Source organism: Melanerpes formicivorus, unplaced genomic scaffold (assembly GCF_026170545.1).
Source record: "Melanerpes formicivorus ecotype bairdi unplaced genomic scaffold, bMelFor1.0.p_v2 SCAF_4, whole genome shotgun sequence".
Taxonomy (NCBI): Eukaryota; Metazoa; Chordata; class Aves; order Piciformes; family Picidae; genus Melanerpes; species Melanerpes formicivorus.
This window is the reverse complement of record NW_027142356.1, coordinates 37,264,105-37,288,100: the sequence shown is the minus strand read 5'-3', so window position 1 is coordinate 37,288,100 and position 23,996 is coordinate 37,264,105. Positions and strand designations below refer to the sequence as shown.

Sequence of the window (23,996 nt, the reverse complement as noted above, 5' to 3'; positions counted from 1 at the left end):
TCATCTCCTGAATGGATGGCAGACAGCAGCTGTCTGGATGCTTGAATGGGCTGCTGCAGTGATGCTGCACTCCCCAGTACCCTTCCACTGCTGTGTGACACCTGTCTTTTAGAACCACTTAGGTGGACATTCACTCTGCTGTGTTGCCTTCCGAATGCTGATAATGATTTTGTGTTTGGGGGAGTTGTGTGGGTGTAGATCAGAAAACCAAAATAGCCTCCAAACTCAAAAGACCACAAACAAAACCAAAAACCCCAAAATACCACCACCCCCACAACCCCAACTGCCACAAGCAACCAACATTTACCCTACACTCTGCCTAAGTCTTTTCATCAGCTTGAGCTAATTCTGCTTTATCTGAGGGCACAGTTATTGGTTCTTACTCAGGGCTGGTTTACTCCTGGTTGAAACCACATAGGTCTTTTTAAATGCCAACTTAAAGCAGATGTTATTAATCATCAGTGTGCTTTGGACCTATAGATGATTTATTGTTTTTAATCTGTATGATGTGGGTTGATTTGTAGTTTAAATAGACTTAATGAAGCTGCTGTTAGCAGCTCCTGTCACAGTCACTTCACATCCTGTTCTCCACTGTCTGTTTGACTTGAGGGCAATGTTACCTAGCTCGTTTGGGGGTAGTCACAGTATAAAAGCCCAGAGCGTTATTTTCTCCATATGGTATCTTCCTGTCACTATACAGAAATCTTTCTGAAGCCTATTAGATCCGTCATAAAGTCTTGAGGCACTTTGAGATGTGTTTCTGCCCAGTGCAAAGGCAATGAATGCCTGAAGCTGACGCTGGGCTGCTGCTTCACCTGGTGCAGGGAGGTGCAAAGGGTGTTGAGGCTTGGTTTGCCCTGGAAGAATGGTGGGAACCATTGAGTTGTCAGGGTTGTCAATGATCATCCACTTCCAACCCTCCTGCCAGGGGCAGGGACTCAGTATTCAGTATCACTAAGGTTGGAAGAGACCTCAAAGATCATCGAGTCCAACCTCTGCACATTAGATGAGGTTGCTCACAGCCACATCCAGCCTGGCCTTAACCTCCAGGGATGAGGTTTGCACCAGCTGAGAGAGGTGGCGGATGTGCTAGCTAGGCCACTCTCCATCATTTTCCTCCAGTCCTGGCTCACTGGTGAGGTCCCAGATGACTGGAAACTGGCCAACGTGGTCCCCATCCACAAGAAGGGTCGGATGGAGGAACCTGGAAACTACAGGCCAGTCAGCCTGACCTCAGTGCCAGGGAAAGTGATGGAGCAGATTATCCTGGCAGCAATAACTGCGCACCTGATGGATGGCCAAGGGCTCAGGTCCAGCCAACATGGATTCAGGAAGGGCAGATCCTGCCTCTCCAACCTGATCTCTTTCTATGATCAGGTGACCCGCCTGGTGGATGTGGGGAGGCCTGTGGATGTGGTCTACCTAGACTTCAGCAAGGCCTTTGACACCGTCCCCCACAGCAAACTGCTGACTAAGCTGTCAGCCCGAGGCTTGGACCACTACACTCTGTGCTGGGTTAGGAACTGGCTGGAGGGCCGGGCCCAGAGAGTGGTCGTGAACGGTGCCGCATCTAGCTGGAGGCCAGTCACCAGTGGTGTCCCCCAGGGATCAGTGCCGGGCCCTGTCCTCTTCAACATATTCGTTGATGATCTGGATGAAGGGGTAGAGTCAGTCATCAGCAAGTTTGCAGATGACACAAAGTTAGGGGCAGATGTTAGTCAATTAGAGGGTAGAAAGGCTCTGCAGAGGGACCTCGACCGACTGGAAAGATGGGCAGAGTCCAATGGGATGGCTTTCAACAAGTCCAAGTGCCGAGTGCTGCACTTTGGCTACGGCAATCCCATGCAGAGCTATAGGCTGGGGTCGGAGTGGCTGGAGAGCTCCCAGACAGAGAGGGACCTGGGTGTGCTGATCGACAGCCACCTGAATATGAGCCAGCAGTGTGCTCAGGTGGCCAGGAGGGCCAATAGCATTCTGGCCTGCATTAGGAATAGTGTGGCCAGCAGGAGCAGGGAGGTCATAGTGCCCCTGTACTCTGCTCTGGTTAGGCCGCACCTTGAGTACTGTGTCCAGTTCTGGGCTCCTCAGTTTAAGAAGGACATTGAGACACTTGAGCGTGTCCAGAGAAGGGCAACAAGGCTGGTGAGAGGCCTTGAACACAAGCCCTATGAGGAGAGGCTGAGGGAGCTGGGATTGTTTAGCCTGGAGAAGAGGAGGCTCAGGGGTGACCTTATTGCCCTCTACAACTACCTGAAGGGTGGTTGTAGCCAGGAGGGAGTTGGCCTCTTCTCCCAGGCAACCAGCACCAGAACAAGGGGACACAGTCTCAAGCTGCGCCAGGGGAGGTTCAGACTCGAGGTGAGGAGGAAGTTCTTCACCGAGCGAGTCATTCGGCATTGGAATGGGTTGCCCAGGGAGGTGGTGGAGTCATCGACCCTGGAGGCGTTCAAGGGGAGATTGGACGTGGCACTTGGTGCCATGGTCTAGTCATGGGGTCTGCGGTGTCAGGTTGGACTCGATGATCCTCGAGGTCCTTTCCAACCTAAGTGATACTGTGATACTGTGATACTGTGATACCTCCCTGGGCAACCTGTGCCAGGCTCTCACCGCTCTCAAGGGGAAGAACTTCTTCCTAACATCCAATCTGAATCTCCCCACTTCTAGTTTTGTTCTGTTCCCCCAGTCTGTCACTCCCTGACACCCTGAAAAGTCCCTCTCCAGCTTTCTTGGAGCCCCCTTCAGATACTGGAGGGCCACAATTAGGTCTCCTCGGAGCCTTCTCTTCTCCAGACCGAATAGCTCCCGACTCTGCCTGTTGGGATCGCATGGGTAGGAATCTCAGACCCCCCAGTTAGGAGTTTCCCTCACAGCCTTTGGGGCGGTCCCGAAGGCAGGACCGCACTGGGAGCCGTCAGAGCAGAGGTGCGTTGCGAAGTGCCGGCCATCCTGGCTGTGCCCCGCCGGCCCTGCGCCGCGCAGGCGTTTTTCTCGCTGGGGAGGTATTTGCTCCCGTAATTCTGCTGATCTGGCAGCGCGGGAGGCCTGACCGCGCTCCGGGCGCCGTGCGGAGCACCGCCCGCCCCCGGGCCCTGCGTCACCGGGAGGCCGCGCGGCAGCGGCGCGGGCGCCGTCGCGCTGCTCCTGCCGGTGCCGGACCCGCTGGCGCTGGCGGTCCCGCCGTCGCCCCGGCACCATGCTGAGCCTACAGGATTCCCTCTTCTTCGAAATTAACATCAAGTCTCTGCTGAAATCGTGGAGCAGCAGCGGCGGTGAGTGTGCGGCGGGCTGGCGGCAGAGCCCCGGCCTCAGGCACGGGTTGATTTATTCTGGGGGCTTTGCAATGCTGCGCTGCAAAATTCCACTTTAAACGCGGGGTTGGAGCGGTCCTGCCTGCTGGGGCAACGTGGGCTTAGCCGCTGCGAGAGGCGAGCAAAGTGTGCTCCCTGCTTCCTAGTTGTCCTGGTGAAAATGCACAGATGATCATTCTCCTGGGCTGCAGAACTGCTGAAGTTCTTTGCACCCTTGGCTGTCGGAGAGAGGTGACAAGTAGATGCTCCTCTCTCTGCAGAGTTATCAGATGCCGGCACTGTGGCTTGATTCTGTCAAGCTCTGAATGCTCCCTTGAAGCGAAACAGTCATGGTCACCCTGAATATTTTCCAGGAGGCGTTGTTTTTGTGCCTCAAAGCCATTGTTATCCCTGCAAGTGTGCCCTCTTTGACTTTTCGATGGCCTGGGTCTAGAGTTTTTGCTAGAATTTCTTGTCTTAATTGAACCAGCAAAGAAGGCAAGGATGCTGCCGGTGCTGAAGAGAACCAGTCTGTCCTCAGCTCACCCCACCACACAAGCTTCAATGCGGGGTCTGGGGTTGGGAGCTGCCGTGCCCTGCGTGCAGGCTCTGCTGCTGTAAGCACAGCAGCTCACTGACAGGGTGCCAGGAGATGACAAAGGTGACGTCATTCTACGTCACTTATTTCACACATCCTGAGTTTCTCCTATCTGTAAAAATTAAAGTCAAAAGTAGGAGGTGTTTGGTATTTTGGCTCGAAGCTAGGTTTTGTTGATTGCTGTTGGAGGTGCACAGTTTGGGATGCACAGTTTGCAGTCGCTCAAACACCTCATCAAAATAACTCCTTTTGGATTTTTGCCCTGATACAGCCCTGTTTGTTTCACCTGATGGTTTTAATTAAAGGAACTGGGAGCAAGTTATTTATTGTACAGTGTGTTTGTTAATCAGTGCTAGGGAAGTATGCAGGTACTTGGTTTGTCCTAATAGCTGCTTGCTTTTGTTTTGCACTAAGTGCTGTAATCCGTGCTTTGGAGCACTAACTTCTAGACTTGTGGCTGCTACATAAAAGCAACGAGTATTTCAGAACAGGTTTCCTTGCCGGTTTTGCCTTTCACTTCATTCAGTTTGTGTCTTGCAGATTAACTGTATCTGTTCCACATTATACCTAGTATCTGTACCTGATAATGTTCTTATTGAAATAAAGACAACCAGAAGAGGTTTTCTAATGTTTTTGAGTAGAAGCTGAAAGTGTCCACTGAAAATGATGAAAAGTCCTCCGAGCTGATTTTATTAATGGGTATTGTTTCCAAATCAAACCAGAGGATACATTCAGTTGCAGTAAATTCAGTCTCCAACTAGAGAAACCTTTGCTGTATAGATAAGGAGATGATTGTAGAATCTAGATGAGATAACTCTTATCTGTAACAAGATAGAGAGCAATAATAGTAAAACCTGGTATCCGAGAAGAGCAGAATTCTACATGCTGCTGGGTTTTCTCCTTTATGTCCTCTGTTATGTAAGCACAGTGGAGGAAGATCTTCCCGACTCTTTCGTCAGGAAGTGGCACTTGGGTCTTCCACCAGCAAATAAATTTTCCCTGCACACTGGTTAGCTAGCTGGGGTTTCTTGCACTTTCCCCCACGCTTGCCCTTCCTCCATGTGTGAGAATGGCCATGATGACAGCATAGCTGCATGTCTGCTCCGGGAGCCTGCGAGAGTCGCATTCTGATGGCTTTCCACTCTGCGCTCCAGCCAGGAGCAAACCTCTCCACGCAGCCTGTTCTGGCTGTAAGTATTGCAGTTCACAGGGGTAGCTCAGTGAATTCAGCTGAAGTGGACAAGCCAGTTGCTTTTCTCCTGAAACGTTTCCCAGTCGAGTGGTGCAGTATGTGCAGAGCAAGGAATGGCACAGTGGCTGTGTGGAGTATGTTTGGAAATTCAGTCAGTGTTCGTGTGCTGAATCCCTTGAGAAAGGTTTTCCTGGGCTTTCATGATTATTGTTTTTAATATGCAAATGCAACTTTTTATGGTTTATATGATCCTTTCAGAATTTTGGGTGCTGGAGGATGTCAGCAGAGGAGGGGAAGTGCGTGCGTGCATCTCCATGTACGTAAAAACCAGCATCTGTAGAGAGGCTTTAAGTACGGAACAGGAAGGCAGCAAAGCTCCATGGGTCTGGTTAAGGGCTTGCTTAGCTGGCATAATGTTGTTGCAGTGCTTGCTAAGGTTTTATTGTAGTTGATCTTTTTTCTTTCAGTAACAACAATGAAGTGACATTCATATGGCCTAGTTTCAGAATACAGCCTCTGCCAACAATTTTAGGCATTACTTCTTTTTAAACGGAGTCAGGAATGTTCTTTTGCTCCAACAGTGAAGTGAGGACCTTCCTGCTTAAGAATTACTTGCTCAGGGTAGTTGTGGATGTAGTGGAGGTTTTATGCTGGCTTCTCTTCAGGTTACTTGGCTCCACAGTGTTTGAGGACTCTCAGTTGTGATAACATAACCATGTTCTTAATGCAGTGCTACAGGCTGGGGTCAGGGTGGCTGGGGAGTGGCCAGGCAGAAAGGGACCTGGGGATACTGGTTGATAGTAGGCTGAACATGAGCCTGCAGTGTGGCCAGATGGCCAAGAAGGCCAATGGCATCAGGAATAACATGGCCAGCAGGAGCAGGGAAGTCATTCTGTCCCTGGACTCAGCACTGGTTAGGCCACACCTTGAGTCCTGTGTCCAGTTCTGGGCCCTTCCATTTAGGAAATATGTTGAGCTGCTGGAAGGTGTCCAGAGAAGGGCAACAAAGCTGGGGAGGGGTCTGGAACATAAGCCCTGTGAGGAGAGGCTGAGGGAGCTGGGGTTGCTTAGCCTGGAGAAGAGGAGGCTCAGGAGAGGCCTTCTTGTTCTCTACAACTCCCTGAAGGGAGGTTGTAGCCAGGTGGGGGTTGGTCCCTTCTGCCAGGCACCCAGTACCAGAACAAGAGGACGCAGTCTCAAGCTGTGCCAGGGGAGGTTCAGGCTGGATGTTAGGAAGAAATTCTTCCCAGCAAGAGAGATTGGCCATTGGAATGTGCTGCCCAGGGAGGTGGTGGAGTCACCATCCCTGGAGGTGTTTAGGAAGAGCCTGGCTGAGGCACTTGGTGCCATGGTTTAGTTGATTAGATGGTGTTGGGTGATAGTTTGGACTTGATGATCTCTGAGGTCTTTTCCAACCTTGTTAATTCTATTCTGTTCTAAATGATGGGTTCTGTTTAGTCCATTGCAGTTTGAATACATGGGCTGTTTAACATTATTCTGAGGTTTTGGGTTCTGTAGGAAAAAATATTGTTTCTTATGTCGATTGGTGTCTGAAAGCTCTCAGACTTGCTCTTTGCTTAAGGTTTAGGAGGTCTGGATGCCATGAGAATTGCTTTTAGTAATGCAATATATGGGTTCAAAACCCAAACACAATGCTTTTTAGGATTAAAACCATTATGTGCTGAATACCTTTCTGTACAATACAACCTATGTTTTTATGAAACCTGTGCATGTATTTCTGGGGCTCATAGCCCAGACAGGAGCCACTGCTTTCCAGTAAACCTGAGAGCAACACATAACTGCTTTCTTAGAAGCTTTTCTGTGTCTCTGTTACTTACTGCAAGAATAATCTTGGCCAGAACAGAAATAAATAATTATATTCAGATAATAACTGAAAAATCTAAAAGAAAACACAAACCCAGCAACAAAACCCAACAACAGCCACAAAACCAACCAAAACTGTGTCTGTTGTCTTTCCAGGAGCAAACATACAGCTTTCTGTTGCTGTGCTGCAGTTGTGGTGTGTCTGGTAAACGGGAGGGCACACCTATCCTGTGGGTGCTTCTCTGGCCTTGAACTTGTCTCTGCCTTCTTCTGGTAAATCACTCTGAGGGCTGATTCACAAGATGTTTTCACGTTGCCCTGCTCAGAAGGCATGCATGTATTTCAGGAGCTCATACTGGGTAGGAGAATGAGGCTGCTGGTCGTTGCCCTTGGCCGCTTCTGGAAAGTGTTTGTGACAGTGATTTTCAAAGTTACTTAAGACTTGTGAGCCTGGGAACAAAGTCATGGCAGGAAAGTGAGCTCTACCTGCCTGTGCTTTGAAAGTGTGTTACAAAATCAGGCAGAAATGGAATAATTTTAAAAGGAAGTGAATTATTGGAGCTGTGGCTGCCAGGTGCTGACAAGCATGTGCAAACTGGGGAGCTGCCTGGCAGAAACTTCTGAATCGTTTGTTACATGAATGGAAAAAGCACTTGGAGTTGAGGAACTGCTTGCCTCCCCATAGGATTAGCTTGTCTGAAGGTGACTTCCTTCTTTACCAACCAAAAAGCAACCTTTGGCTCTCGAGAGAGGTTCTGCTCTGATAATGCAGGAGTGAACAAATTTATCCTGTGGCTTTTTGTTTGATGACAGCGCTGGAAGTGTAATTTCAATAAGGCAGGTGAGATCACTTCACAGTGCCATGGTAGGAGCTCATGTGAAAAAGGAACGTATCAACCACTGCAGAACAAATGTTCTGTTGCCTGTCTTGTTCTTTGGGAGGAGATGGAGTGAGGAGGGCTGTGTGTGAAGTAATAAAAGCACAGTTTGTTCATCATTTAGGAATTGTTATTGTATGATACAATTCACCTTGTTGTCCCAGCAAGTGTGAAACTGCAAAGAAACAGAAAACCTAAGGGGGGAAAAAATTGATCTGAAATGTTTTGTGGTTACCCTTCCTCAAACTGTCCTGTGGGGTAGTATTTATCAGTAGCAGTACAGTGCTCTAGAGACCTTGCAGACATCTTTCAATAGCAGTTTTATGTTCCAGTGGCAAAATTGGTGCTACTTAAAAATCAAGAGAAACGTAATTTTCATGAGATACCATTTTTGGTGCTATTTTAAGCACTAATGGTCATGAAAATAAGTACAATATTAAGTAGGGTGGTAACTTTATTTCTCTACCATTAACCATCCCAAACAATCATGTGCTCAGTCCTTCTATAGGATGCTTTGCAAATTGTAACCTTGACTTCAGAAGACCATGAGGGTTGGTAGCTGTCTCAAAACAACACAGTAGACTATCTGCAGAGAACATACCAATCTTTCTTTGTGGTCTTCCAAAATGGTTTTGCCATCCTGAAAAGTGAAATCCTTAAAGGAAAGAGGAATCCACATTTCTTAACCTTGAAGCTGGCCCTGTTCAGCTTGAAAAAGAGGAGGCTGAGGGGAGACCTCATTGCTCTCTACAACTACCTGAAAGGAGGTTGTAGAGAGGTTGATGCTGGTCTCTTCTCACAGGTAATTAGAGATAGAACAAGAGGGAATGGCCTCCAGCTGCCACTGGCTAGGTTTAGATTGGACAGTAGGAACCATTTTTTCAGGGCAGGAGTGGTCAGGCATTGGAATGTGCTGCCCAGGGAGGTGGTTATGTCACCAGCCCTGGGGGTGTTTGGATGTGGTTTTTGAGGATATGGTTCAGGGGTGAACCTTCTCGAGTAAGATTATTGGTTGGACTTAGTGATCCTGAGGGTCTTTTCCAACCTGAATGTTTCTGTGATGCTGTGATTCTGTGGGCAAGCTTCAAATTCCCCCTCTTTTGGCTTTGAGGGTAATGTATAAGTATACCTCGAGAGTAAATGTTTGCAGATCCCTGTGCTGCTGGAACAAGTTTGTTTGCTGTAGAGGGATGTACTGCTTCTGATGGCTTCCCTACAGCGTGCCAGTTGGCATGGGAAAAGCAAGTTTTTGTCAGTAGTTAGTGACCTAATAGAATGTGAATGTCAAATGTGTTTTGTTTTGGTTTTTAATTATCATTTTTTAAAAAGGATGTTGGAGTGTAAGCTCCACATTAGTTCCTGTTGGTGAACTTGGTGAGCTTCAGGGATGACCACTTGAGCAGTACATCTTGGGGCACATAGGGCAACAAAGTTGGTGAGGGGTTCGGAACACAAGCCCTATGAGGAGAGGCTGATGGAGCTGGGGCTGCTTAGCCTGGAGAGGAGGAGACTCAGGGGTGACCTTATTGCTCTCTAGAACTGCCTGAAGGGAGGTTGTAGACAGGTGGATGTTGGCCTCTTCTCCTAGGCAGCCAGCACCAGAACAAGAGGACACAGTTTCAGGCTGCGCCAGGGGAAGTTTAGGCTGGAGGTTAGGAAGAAGTTCCATACAGAGAGAGTGATTGCCCATTGGAATGGGCTGCCTGGGGAGGTGGTGGAGTCACCATCACTGGAGGTGTTCAGGAGGAGACTTGATGGGGTGCTTGGTGCCTAGGGTTAGTTGATTAGGTGGGTTGGATTGGTTGAAGGGTTGGACACGATCTTGAAGGTCTCTTCCAACCTGGTCTGGTCTGGTCTGGTCTATTCTATTCTATTCTATTCTATTCTATTCTATTCTATTCTATTCTACTCTATGAGTCACTGCATTTACTGATATATCCATCAGGTATTCAAGATGAGGCTTGACAGGGCTCTGGGGAACCTGATCTAGTGGTCTGCAGAGGGGGTTGGACTAGCTGACATTTAGAGGTCCCTTCCAAGCCAAACCATTCTATGATATGATGTGTTTGCCTACATACTTTGTAGTAAAATCTTCTATGTACAGAGGAGATAGGTTTTTAGTTTTCTTTTCTTTCAGGGTAGAGTTGAAATAACAAGGCCCACAAATGGATGTGGAGTAGAAGTAGACAACTAGACTCTAAGTAGATCATTCAAACAAGTCAGACCAAGGTACCAGCCTGAAGCTGAAGAATAATCTCTACATATAAGTGGAAGTTCTGAAGCTGTCAAACTTTTTCAGTCCTGTTCCATTAGATGTGGGTCAGGTAAGCAGGATCAAGGCAGGGGAAGTTTCATAAGGTGGCTGAACTCGGTCCCACTTGCTAAAAGTGGTAGCTTTGCCCCCAGCAGGGCAGCCTTGTCACCTTTTCACCTGCCAACTGCAGGTACTTGCTCATCCTTTCAGTGAGCTGCTTTGGATCCTTGCATCAGCAGAAATCTTCTTGGGAAGGTGGAGAATTTTTTTTCCCCAGGTTGTCCTGTGTGGGGCTTCTCACTCATGCTTAGAGGAGAAGCCTGCGTTGTAATAAATACATTAGGTATTGGGATACACATTATTTATCAGAGATATACCAGAATGAGCTTTCCTTTGGGGTGTTCTTTCTGATAGAACAATATCCTTTTTGCTAGACCCATAACTAGATTCTGTTATGATTCCAATTGCAGAAGAGACTGCTGTTGAAAGGAGAAAGTGCCCCAAATGCAAACCACTCTGTCAGCTGCTGTGGCTAGCATAAACTGCATGCTATGCATGGACTTCAGGAAAGCTCCAGATAAACCAATTGCAGCAACCCATATCAAATACCCTGTTTCTGCTGATTGTTTTTTTTCTTTAAACCTCTAGCTCTGGTGCTTTTGTGTTTGAAGGGGAAAGGTTCAGACACCAGAGATTTAATAGCTGGTAAGGGATCACTGACAAAACAGGATTTATTTAGAAAGGTGACTGCCAACTTGAGAACACTGTGGAGCAAAACTGTTGTTTGCTGTATTACATCCTGTTTGCATGTGGTTACAGGTTTTTCCCCTGCATAGAAAGAAGAACTCTTCCTCATTCATAGATTCATAGATTCATAGATTCATAGGCGTTGGAAGGGACCTCTAGAGGTCATTGGGTCCAACCCCCCTGACAGAGCAGGATCACATAGGGCAGTCCACACAGGAATGCATCCAGGTGAAAGGCTCCAGAGAAGACAACTTCACAACCTCTCTGCAGCCTGCTCCAGTGCTCTGTCACCCTGACAGTGAAGTTTCTCCTCGTGCCGAAGTGGAGCTTCATGTGTCCTAGCTTACCTCCATTATTCCTTGTCCTATTACCAGGTGCCACTGAAAAGAGCCTGGCCCCTTCCTCTCAACACCCATCTCTCAGATATTTGTAGGCTTTAATAAGATCCACTCTCAGCCTTCTCTTCTCCAGTGTAAACAGTCCCATTTGTCTCAGTCTACTAAGAGCAATGGTGACTGTCAAAGGGAGTTTTTAAGTTTTGTTAGGTAGAGTGCACTTACAGAGTGAATTTCAAGAGCAAAAGTCCTTTCTAAATCAAACAGGGGCCCTGAAAGATCTTGCTAGATCTGACAGAAACTACTTCCTGTGAGACATTTCAGGGGAGTTTACTGGAATATGATTTGTATAATAGGTTGACAAGCTGCAATTAGAATTACATGGCTTATGACTCTTTGATTGTTTTAATTCAATTTTAGACTCAATGCCCTAAGTAGGTACTTAGAAGAAACAAAAAAAAGCAGTATGTGTCAGACAGCCTCTACTCAGTGCAGAATAAATACTAATAATGAATATATAATACTTGCAAAACAGTAGTAGAAAGCAGGCAGATAAATTGGTTTTCCTCACTCTACCTTGTCTCACTCTGCTCTTAATCAAGAATTTGAAAATCCAAAGGGGAGAGAGAAGACTTCTGCAGATTTACATAGCCTCAGAACCAAGACAACTTAAAGAGTTTAAAAAAAACCCTCCAGCTTCTTAAATAAAACTTTCTACTTAATAAGTTTGTATTTATAGCTTCCTTGCTACAGAATTAGTTCAAGCTCTGGAAGCAATTAATTTCTCAAAGGGATCTTGGGAAAGCATAGCATGGGAGGTATGACTGACTCCTCTGGCTGTGCCCATTGGGCACAGCTGGCATGTGGTTTGGGGATGTTTTCAACTCTACTTTTTGAAGTTCCCTTTGTGGGCAGTTGCTGCAGACCAGAACACTGCTCTGCAAAGGTGTGTGAATGAATGCCTTAAACCCTTGCAAATCAGTGCTAACTAATTAATGGATTTTGGGAAGAGTTGTTCACAGGGCTACTACCAAGCCTTAGGAATTAGTATCATAGTATCATAGTACCAGTCAGGGTTGGAAGGGACCACAAGGATCATCTAGTTCCAACCCCCCTGCCATGGGCAGGGACACCCCACACTAGATCAGGCTGGCCAGAGCCTCATCCAGCCTGGGCTTAAACACCTCCAGGGACAGGGCCTCAACCACCTCCCTGGACAACCCATTCCAGAGCTTCACCACTCTCATGGGGAAGAACTTCCTCCTCACATCCAGCCTGAATCTCCCCACCTCCAGCTTCATTCCATTCCCCCTAGTCCTATCACTACCTGAGATCCTGAGCAGTCCCTCCCCAGCCTTCCTGTAGCCCCCTTCAGATACTGGAAGGCCACAATGAGGTCACCTGGGAGCCTTCTCTTCTGCAGACTGAACAGCCCCAACTCCCTCAGTCTGTCCTCATAGGAGAGGTGCTCCAGCCCTCTGCTCATCCTTGTGGCCCTTCTCTGGACACCTTCCAGCACCTCCAGATCCCTCTTGTAATAGGGCCTCCAGAACTGGAGGCAGTACTCCAGGTGGGGTCTCAGCAGAGCTGAGCAGAGGGGGAGGATCACCTCCCTTGCCCTGCTGGCCACACTTCTCTTGATACATTCAAAATTCTTGATTTTCTTCCTTTTGCTTCTTTTTTTATCAACCCTGTTTGCTCTCTTTCTTCTGGCTGCTGAACTGGAGCTTGAGATCTTCAGGCTGGGACCTGTGGTGTTTGGGAAAGGGTGCTGGTGTGCCAGGGTCACTGGCCAGCAACAACTCAGTGGCTCTTAGTTAGGCTTAGAAAACCGAATGTCTGACATCCCAGTAGAAACCTGCCTCCTTTTTCTCTCTAACATCTTGTTTGTGCCCAGTGTCAGCAGGACATGGCAGTTGGGCCAAAGAATACCAGATTTTGACTGTTCTTTCAGCTACAAATGAGGTCTTGTCCTGAGAAAAAAAAATAGAGTGGCTGGCAACTGACATTTCATTCTTCTGACAGCAGTGCAAGGGAAGGGGGAAGCTAAGCAAGTTGTACTGAGATTTGGCTGAGAAGTTGGAAGGTTCTTTTTATTTAGATGGCTGTTTGAGACCCTGGGGCCAGAAATCCATGAGTGTCAGGGGATGTTAAGGTGGAGTCATGCATTGTTCTGCTTGCAGGGGGTCACTGCCCTTCAACCTCTCTCTTCAGAAATTAACAGGACAGGGAAAGAGGAAGGAGGAACCTAAAACTTAGAAATACTCTAGCAGAAGTGCATGGATGAAAAAGATTTTGGAGTCTTTTGCAAGGTTTCCTCTTAAATCATTTTGTTAAAACCCTGGAAAGGATGCTTCAAGCTGTAATTAATCCTCCACAGGAAAGAAAGTAGAAGTCTAACACTCCTTCTGAAAGAGTCATGGTAGGCAAAGCTATGTGAGCAAAAGCAGGTTTCACAAAGGTGGTGAGAGGTGAGCAGCAGTTTCCCTCTGCAGCACTGTTCAAAGGATTGTTTGGATAATTTGTAGGCATTTATTTCTAAGTTACAGTTTGTGCCTATCTTCTATGGCCACATCATCCCTGAAGGGGTTATTGTAAGTGGAAAGCTGGAGTGCTCATCTTGGAGAGCATAAGGGAAACAAGGACATCACTTGTTTAATTGAGGAGGGGAGAGGAGGGCAGGACAGGGCCTCGGAGGGGCCTGGGCAGGGTGCAGACATTGGTTCTGTGGTTTTGAAAGCAAGCCTGTAGGATTTCACTCTCTAAAATATTGTGAAGGATGTGAATGACACTGCTACTGGGCAGGGAAACTTTTTGAAGGCACATTGAGCTGAAGTTGAACCTCACAAAAATGTCACTGTGCCAAACTGCTGGTTTCTTCCTGGGGATCATAGACTCATCGAATGGTTTGGCTTGGAAGGGACCTTTAAGGTCATTCAGTCCAACCCCTTCTGCAGTCAGCAGGGACATCCTTCACTAGATAGGTTACCCAGAGCCCTCTCAACCTCACCTTGAAAATCTCCTGGGATGGGGCCTGGAGATGCAGGTTTTCAGAATAAAAAGCGCTTGTGTGCAGTGCTTATTCTGAAGATCTGAAGTGAGGAAGTATTGATTCCTCAGTTAATTGTAGTTTAGATACTGGTTTATTAGATATATTCTTGCCTTTTGTAATCCTTTCTCGATGCTTCATATCTCTTCTGTGCTTCCTTACTTCTGCTAAGACCATTTACATTAATGGTGCTGAGAAAAATGGTGTCAGGTCCTGGGGAATTGTTTGGGTTTGCTTTATATTTGCAGCTTTAAGACTGAGGTTATGAAGACTGACTGCCAAAAAGTGATTGCGAATTTTGGGTAGTTTTAGCAGTTTGGGGACTGGGAGGGTTGACAGAGACCTGTGAAAGTGCAGAAGCTATGCTGTCTGGCCAGAATTTTCCCTGCAGGGTTTTAATTCTCAAGAGCCTCAGTCTTCCATTCCTGTTGGCTGCTACCAGGAGCTGTAGGCTAGGCCTGAGTTAACCTTATGAGTTAATGGCACTGTTGGTGTGTGCTTTGCCTCTGCCTTACCTGGTGTGTGCCTGCCTGTGTCTTGTGAGAAAGGGACAGGATATTTCTAACCCTGCTAACTTGCAGATGGTTGCATGTGCAGAGCCTCATGAAAAGTCAGAAGTTTTCATCAGTATCTACAGTTAGGTAAAAAAGGGATAGATTTCTCTTGATTTTCCCCTCTTTTCATGCCTTGTGCTTCTTGCCAAGTGCAGCTGCTTTTGTTAACACGTTTCTGGAGCTTAAGCACTGCCCCTCCCCTTGAGTTGTGGCTGTGGATGGTTAGACTGCACCCTGTTCTCCATCTGCAGAGGAAGAAAACCATAATCTTCTTGTTCTGTGGGTCTAGCAAACTTACAGTCAAGTCAGAAGGGAAGTAGGCTTTTACAGTGCAATTAAAACAGCTCTGTGCTTTAGGGTCCATATGTGACCATGTGAACTTCAATACCATGTCATCAGTGAAAAGATGATGAGCTCTGGATGTGAAACTCAGCTTTCTAGGTCATGGCTGAGAGCAGAACTCAGCAGAGGCCAGAACTCATTACTGTTTCATGGTTTGCATTTGGTCTTCTTCCAGGTATCAGGTCCAGAGTGTTCCCTGTTTGGAGGCCCTAACCTTCAACTGAGCTCTGTAGTCACTGCAGAGTCCCAACATGGACAGACTACTTCCCTACTCTGCTCCTGTTCAGTTGATAATCTCACCTGTGTTTATTTTTTACTGTAGAATGAGGTCATGGGTTTGGAGGATACATACAGATTTTGCTTATGTAAGTTTGACACACTGAGGAAGCTTGAGGTCCAAAACCTTGACTAGACCAAGCTCAGGTTTTCCAAGCTGAGTGGGAGTAGTTGGGCAACCTGTAAAAAACAGTTTTGGTAATAGTATGTCCCCTGCTGCCTCCACAGCCAGACCTTCCCATTCATGCTAGTCTAAGCCTCTCAGTTGCAGTGCTCTGCAGTGCTTTTAAGAGCTTAGGAGAATGTACTGAAACCAGATAAAGGTTGTTCTCATGGAGAAAGCACACTGCCTTCTGAAGGAAATGAGGCTTTAGATTTAAACTTAAAGTGAGAGTTGAGGAAGGTGGGAGAAAAAAAGCCTTTTCTTTTTGCATTGACTTGCAGCACATGCAGCTTAAATCTTGTAAATGAGCAATTTAGCCATTTATTTCAGAGTGCCATGGACAAGCATATGATAGCCTATTTTTATTTCAGATCTGAATAGTCTGACAAAAAAGCTGGTAACTCTGAAAGCTCAGTGTGTTTATGGTGGCTAAGAATAGCACTGCGTGGCACTTGGTATTGTCCTCTTAGGGAGGTCCAGTTTGAGTGCTGGCTGTGCCTGCATACTACCTGAGATTCTTTTTGGCCAGATTTGTGTTGTGCCCTTGCACTTTCTCTGAAGACTCAAAGCCCTGAAGGCTGTGCTGTGTCTTAATAGAATAGAATAAACCAGGTTGGAAGAGACCTTCAAGATCATCATGTCCAGCCTATCATCCAACACCACCTAATCAATTAACCCATGCAACGAAGCACCCTGTCAAGTCTCCTCCTGAACACCTCCAGTGATGGCAACTCCCCCACTTCCCTGGGCAGCACATCCCAATGAGCAATCACTCTCTCTGTGTAAAACTTCCTCCTGACCTCCAGCCTGAACCTCCCCTGGCGCAGCCTGAGCCTGTGTCCTCTTGTTCTGGTGCTGGGTGCCTGGGAGAAGAGACCAACCTCTGCCTGTCTACAACCTCCTTTAAGGTAGTTGTAGACAGCAATAAGGTCACCCCTGAGTCTTCTCTTCTCCAAGCTAAGCAACCCCAGCTCCCTCAGCCTCTCCTCACAGGGCTGTGTTCCAAGCCCCTCACCAACTTCATTGCTCTTCCAGCAAGTCAACCTCCTTCCTAAATTGAGGAGCCCAGAACTGGACACAGGACTCGAGGTGTGGCCTAACCAGTGCAGTGTACAGGGACAGAATGACCTCACTGCTCCTGCTGGCCACACTGTTCCTGATGCAGGCCAGGATGCCATTGGCCCTCCTGGCTGCCTGGGCACACTGCAGGCTCATGTTCAGCCTACCATCGACCAGTACCCCCAGGTCCCTCTCTGCCTGGCTGCTCTCAGCCAATCTGCCCCCAGCCTGTAGCACTGCATGGGGTTGTTGTGGCCAATGTGCAGCACCTGGCACTTGGATGTGTTCAATCTCCTGCCCTTGGCCTCTGCCCATCTGTCCAGCCTGTCGAGGTCTCTCTGCAGAGCCTCTCTACCCTCCAGCAGATCAACTCCTGCCCCCAGCTTGGTGTCGTCAGCAAATTTACTGCTGATGGACTCAATGCCCTCATCCAGATCATCAATGAGGATGTTAAAGAGCATGGGGCCCAGCAGTGATCCCTGGGGGATTCTCTAGGGAGTTTAGTTTTAGTTTACTTTCATTTGCAGGTAGCATAGAGCAGTTCCTCTGGGAGGCCTGGTTGGAAATACAAGTGTCTCGTGCTTACTTACAAAAACATATTGTTAACTGAGGCTTCACATCAACTCAGCACTGCCTTATGCTCTAAAATGTGCTGAGGAGAGATTTCAAATACAGTTGCCACAGTAAGCACAGAAGCAAAATAAATGTGGATAAGCAAGCTAGTGAACAAGCCTGAATCTTCTGTGAGTTTTCACATCCACTGAAGCTTTTCCCCAAGAAACCAAAATGAAAGTAGGCATCTCAGGCCATCAGCAGCTCAGCAGCTGACACTGCTGGTTTTCTGTAGAGTTTGCTGATTGAAAGGATGTGTCTTGTAAGTACAGTGGTAAACAGAAAAACAAACAGCTACACCTGATTTAAAATCAGAGGATATGCAGCCACCTTGTAAGATGTGTGTGCCATCAGAAGGAAAGGTATGCTCTAGCTGAGAAAGAATCAACCCCTCCTATGTCTTAACTCTTTGGTTTGATGTACTGGGAAGTGACACCAATCAGAGCTGAGCTTTCAGAAGAGCAGATCTTCTCAGGGCAGGGCAGAAAACTTTTCTTCAGGGAATATGTTCAGATATGCTTAGGTTGTTTGATTTGGTTGGTTGGTTGGCTGGTTCATAGAATCATGGAGTGCTCTGTGGTGGAAGGGACCTCCAAAGGTCATCTAATCCACCCCCCTCTGCAGTGAGCAGGGACATTTTCTAATTGAAAAACTGTAGCTAGTGAAGTTTGATAAACTTCATGCAAATTTCAGACTGTCTCAGAATCACAGAATCACCAAGGTTAGAAGAGACCTTCAAGTCCAACCTGTCACCACAGACCTCATGACTAAACTGTGGCACCAAGTGCCACATCCAGTCCCCTCTTGAACACCTCCAGGGATGGTGACTCTCTCCTCCTTTTCTCAAATCAGTGTCATAGAATGATCTTGGTTGGAAGGGAGCTCCAAAGGTCATCTAATCCAGCCCCCCTGCAGTCAACAGGAACATCCTCCACTGGGTCAGGTTGCCCAGATGCTTCTTGTGCCTCACTTTGAATATCTCCAAGTAGTGATTCCAAACCCCCTCAAAGAGCACAGAAAAACACACACAGAGATCACAGAATCAAGCAGGCTGGAAAAGACCTTTGAGATCATCAAGTCCAACCTATCACCCAACACCATCTAATCAACTAAACCATGGCACCAAGTGCCTCAGCCAGGCTCATTTTAAACACTTCCAGGGATGGTGACTCCACCACCTCCCTGGGCAGCACATCCCAATGGCCAATCTCTCTTGCTGGGAAGAATTTCTTCCTAACATCCAGCCTAAACCTCCCCTGGCACAGCTTGGGACTGTGTCCTCTTGTTCTGGTACTGGTTGCCTGAAGGGACCAACCCCCACCTGGCTACAGCCTCCCTTCAGGTAGTTGTAGACAGCAATGAGGTCTCCCCTGAGCCTCCTCTTCTCCAGGCTAAGCAACCCCAGCTCCCTCAGCCTCTCCTCACAGGGCTGTGCTCCAGACCCCTCCCCAGCTTTGTTGCCCTTCTCTGGACATGTTCCAGCAACTGAAAGTCTTTCTTAAACTGAGGAGCCCAGAACTGGACACAGGACTCAAGGTGTGGCCTTACCAGTGCTGAGTCCAGGGCAGAATGACCTCCCTGCTCCTGCTGGCCACACTGTTCCTGATGCAGGCCAGGATGCCATTGGCCCTCCTGGCTGCCTGGGCACACTGCAGGCTCATGTTCAGCCTACCATCAACCAGTACCCCCAGGTCCCTTTCTGCCTGGCTGCTCTCCAGCCACTCTGACCCCAGCCTGTAGCACTGCATGGGGTTGGTGTGGCTAGGCCAATTCCCCTGCCAAAGAGTTGAAGGTTTGTGAATAAAGTTTGGAATACTTATTCCTGAGCTGGTTGGTTGTGGTTTTTTTCTTGCTGTTAGTTTGGGGTTTTCTCACTTAAATTTAGGTAGCTGTCTTGATGTGAAAAGAAGATACCAAGTTTGGCTGCTTTGTTTTGGCTCCTCAGCAGTCTGGCTGTAAGAATCTGCTTCTGCAAAATGCTAATTTTGTTCCTTTATTTACTTAATTCCCTCCTCACCTTGTTTGTGTGAAATGTGACAGATTGAGTTAGCCTGCAGAGGTTTACTTCCCTTTTAAGCTGGTGCATTCAGATGGAGGATTACTGGGCAAAACTGGCAGAATCAGCACAGAACACTTGTTCTTTCCTGAAATTGATACTTAGTGCCTGAGACTTATTCTAACCCTGATTTTTGTCTGCTTTGAGCATATTCCAGGGCTCTTGTGTATATCTTAACATTTAACAATCTTAACACTGTTTCTAACCATACTGCTGCAGCATTTCTGACTGCTTCACCAGGCAGTTCCTTCCAAAGAGGTGGTGATGGTCTGCAAATGGCCTCAGTCCAGGCTAGTGCAATGTTTTTGAGCTTTAACTTGTAGGAATATTTTTCATCTGAAATACAATAGAATAATAAACCAGGTTGGAAGAGACCTTCAAGATCATCACATCCAACCCATCAACCAATCCAACCCACCTAAACAACTAACCCATGGCACCAAGCCACCCCATCAAGTCTCCTCCTGAACACCTCCAATGATGGTGACTCCACCACCTCCCCAGGCAGCCCATTCCAATGGGCAATCACTCTCTCTGTATAGAACTTCTTCCTAACATCCAACCTGAACCTCCTCTGGCACAGCCTGAGCCTGTGTCCTCTTGTTCTGGTGCTGGTTGCCTGGGAGAAGAGACCAACATCCACCTGTCTACAGCCTCCTTTCAGGTAGTTGTAAAGAGCAATAAGGTCACCCCTGAGTCTCTTCTTCTCCAGGCTAAGCAACCCCAGCTCCCTCAGCCTCTCCTCACAGGGCTGTGTTCCAAGCCCCTCACCAACTTCATTGCCCTTCTCTGGACTCGTTCCAGCAAGTCAGCCTCCTTCCTAAACTGAGGAGCCCAGAACTGGACACATGACTCGAGGTGTGGCCTAACCAGTGCAGTGTCCAGGGGCAGAATGACCTCCCTGATCCTGCTGGCCACGCTGTTCTTGATGCAGGCCAGGATGCCATTGGCCCTCTTGGCTGCCTAGGCACACTGCAGACTCATGTTCAGCCTACCATTGACCAGTACCCCAGGTCCCTCTCTGCCTGGCTACTCTCCAGCCACTCTGACCCCAGCCTGTAGCACTGCATGGGGTTGTTGTGGCCAATGTGCAGAACCTGGCACTTGGATGTGTTCAATCTCCTGCCCTTGGCCTCTGCCCATCTGTCCTGCCTGTTGAGGTCCCTCTGCAGAGCCTCTCTACCCTCCAGCAGATCAACTCCTGCCCCCAGCTTGGTGTTGTCAGCAAATTTACTGCTGATGGACTCAATGCCCTCATCCAGATCATCAATGAAGAAGTTAAAGAGCACAGGGCCCAGCAGTGATCCTTGGGGCACAGCACTGGTGCCTGGCCGCCAGCTGGCTGTGGCACCATTCACCACCAAGTATGAATATGTTGCTATGGCTATTCAAAGAATGGCCAAAGAAATCCAAATATATATTGAAGTGTTTATGGCTGTCCAAAGAATCTCCCTATTCAAAGAAATTCATGTGCCTTCTTTACAGATAATTTTTGAGCTTGTTTTTATTCCTAATGGTACATGATTTGAAGTCATTGGTTACTTCATAATTGATGCTGCAGAGTCCTGTTCCAAAATAGCTTTTTACAGCAGAGCTGACAGTATTCATTATTATTATTTTGGGGTGGTTTTTTTGCATTTATTCAGGAAAGGTATCAGTTTGACATTAATGAGGATAATTGAGGATAATGAGCATAATGAGGATAATGAGGGAAAGTCTTTTCCTCTTTCTGCAGGGAGCTGGAATTGTCCTCTTCTCCCCAGAAGAGCATAAGGAGGCAGTGTGTGAGGGTTTATCCTTGGGCTGTGCTCAGTGAGGCGAGCTGCTGGCTTCTGACACTGGAAATATCAAATGGAAATTTGTTGAGCATTTTGATTATTTCCCCACCCCCCCCACCCCCCCCAGTAGGTTTTTTTTGTGTCTTTAATTCTGCAAACCAAACATGGGAGTTTTGTTTTTCCAGAGAAATGTGGATTAGGAAAGATGAGAGAAGGCATTTATGGCCGCTTCGGCTTGGCTGCTGGGTTTGGGGTGTGTGTGGTGTGGTTGCATTTGTTAATGTATTGAAAGGGAACCTTGTCACTTGCAGTGGCCAGTGTTAGAATTGTCTGTGCAGCCCATGTGTCAGTGTATGCCTTTGCTGCATCCTTGCAGTTGGAGGGTTTTTAGGTGTTCATTCTGAAAGGTTTACTTTGTGCTTTTCTTTCTCTTCGTGTAATTTGCATACCATAAAACAGAGTCTTGGAGTTATTCAGAGTAAGTTCTCTGTCATCATTTCTTAACTTCCTTAGCTTGCCAGAAGAGTAAATGGAAATCTGGAATGAATGCTATCAAATATAATTCTCTTTTTCATTCTCTTCCTACTCTTGTAGTCCCCAGGCTTGACCAGCCTATCTTCCCATCTGAGCCTTTACCTTCCTTGTGCTTTTACCATCACTTAGGCAAGCACTGATACAATTTTATAGCCTTGGTTAGCTCACATTTGACACAGGAGTCAGAGCATCAGCCTGGTGCAGCCCTTAATTTGACAACCCAGAAAGAGAGAAGTGAAGTTCTGTTAACTGTAGATGTTGTGTTCTGTGCCCCTCTTCTTCCACCCCCGTGGCTGAGCAGGGCACACTTTCCGTTCTAAGCAGGGGGAAAGTGTGCACGCAAGTTTGCCACAGGCTTACCTGTCACTTGAGCTGAACATCGTTCTGTGGCTCTCCCAGCAGCCTCTCATCAGCTGGGAGAGGAAATGGAGAGAAACCAAACTGCCCTGAGCAAGCTTAAATTTGCTTATGTGGAAACACCTTCAGAAGAGCCACACAAACCAAGAGGCTGCTAATGGCATGCTGCAAAACACTGACCCAGGTGATGGGATTGTGCATACCTGCTAGGCTCAAATGGATACTGTAGTTTGGGGTCATCATTGACAGGGTTAGGGTGAATGCTGCAGCCAGGCAGAGAGCCACAGGATGGTGTCAGCATTCTGAGCTTGTCCAGCGTCAGAGGAAGCTGTAATTGTGTAATTGTTTGTGTTTAGAGATAAAATCGATGGCACAGATCATTGGAATTGATGCCAGGCAAGTAAGACATCTGAGCTCAGCTCCTTCCAGTTGTCCTCCTGGTTCCAGCAGTTAGAACTGAAGGAAAGATGTGTGGTGCTTTCACAGGTTAGGGCCTCTTGGCTTTTATATGAATGCATGGTAGTATCTAAAAGCATGATAGCCATGACTGCTGTGGTGATGAGGCTGAGCTTATAGGTCCCCTGGAAAGCCAGGGAATATCACTAGCTCAGGCTTTGTGGTGGCTTGCTTGACACTTCCATAAGGGCAGGAGGTGACACCACATCTTGAGTACTGCATTCAGTTTTGGGCTGCCCAGTTTAAGAGGGTCAGGGATCTGCTGGAGAGGGTCCAGTGGAGGGCTGCAAGGATGGTTAGGGGACTGGAGCACTGCCCTGTGAGGAGAGGCTGAGGGACCTGGGGCTGTTCAGGCTGGAGAAGAGAAGGCTGAGAGGGGATTTAATAAATGTTTCTAAATGTCTGAGGGCTGGGGGTCAGGAGGGAAGGGACAGGCTCTGCTCTTGTGCCCTGTGATAGGACAAGGGGCAATGGATGTGTTCCTCTGTGACCTGAGCTGGATTGTCTGGTCCTGCTCTGGCAGGGGGGTTGGATTTGAGGATCTCTTTGGGTCCCTTCCAACCCCTAACATCCTGTGGACTAACACAACAAGCCAAGTTATGCTATTCTATCCATGCCCTCCACATTCAGAAGGAAGCTGCCATCTTTGCTCCTCTTGCAGCAATAATTTTAGGTAATGATTAGTTAAAAAAATAAAGTGCAAAATAAGCATCAGCTCTTGCTCCTTAAGATTAGTAGTGTAAGCTTTCTCCCCTTCTTCAACTGAATCATACTGGAATAGAATTGCTTCTGTGGGTTGCATCATCACTGAAGGTATGACTTGACATGCTAGAGAAGCTTAACATCATGGTAGGGAAAGGAATTAATGAGAAGAGAATAGAAATAGAATAGATTAGAATGGAATGGAACGGAATGGAATGGAATGGAATGGACTGGACCAGGTTGGAAGAGACCTTCCAGATCATCATGTCCAACCTATCATCCAACACCACCCAATCAACTAACCCATGCAACCAAGCACCCCATCAAGTCTCCTCCTGAACACCTCCAGTGATGGTGACTCCACCTCCTCCCCAGGCAGCCCATTCCAATGGGCAATCACTCTCTCTGTATAGAACTTCTTCCTAACCTCCAGCCTAAACCTTCCCTGGCACAGCCTGAGACTGTGTCCTCTTGTTCTGGTGCTGGTTGCTTGGGAGAAGAGACCAACCCCCACGTGGCTACAACCTCCCTTTAGGTAGCTGTAGAGAGCAAGAAGGTCTCCCCTGAGCCTCCTCTTCTCCAGGCTAAGCAGCCCCAGCTCCCTCAGCCTCTCCTCACAGGGCTGTGTTCCAAGCCCCTCACCAACTTTGTTGCCCTTCTCTGGACACGCTTAACTTGCTCTCTTGTAGCTACAGCTTTCAATTGACTTGAAAGCCACAGTTGTGTAAAACTTGAGGACAGTAGGAAAACTGCCATTAAGAGTTTAACTTACAGTCCTGAACCTTTGCATTCTTGCCATTGTCCTGCTTCCCTGTGTGCTGGATTGTGCCCTGGATTATGGACAGATGAAATAAATGTATCCTTTACATTCCTTTAAGCTGATCTTGCATGAGAAGAGCTTTCTGACAGTGAAGCAAAGCCTGTTAACTATATCAGCAGTTTG

The 23,996-nt window shown here is 47.5% G+C and overlaps 1 protein-coding gene across 9 annotated transcripts in view; it reads left to right on the top strand.

The window, feature by feature from the left end:
- The window catches only part of FRYL (FRY like transcription coactivator), a 214,671-nt gene that overhangs the window by 49,720 nt on the left and 140,955 nt on the right, over nucleotides 1–23,996 (top strand). The window contains exon 1 of one of the 9 annotated variants that reach the window (XM_068137656.1): nucleotides 3,250–3,269. The exons of the other annotated variants lie outside the window; for them this stretch is intronic. The gene's annotated coding sequence lies outside the window, so the exon portion shown is untranslated. Of the gene's footprint in view, nucleotides 1–3,249; nucleotides 3,270–23,996 lie in introns of those variants that run through there. 9 annotated transcript variants of the gene reach the window in all.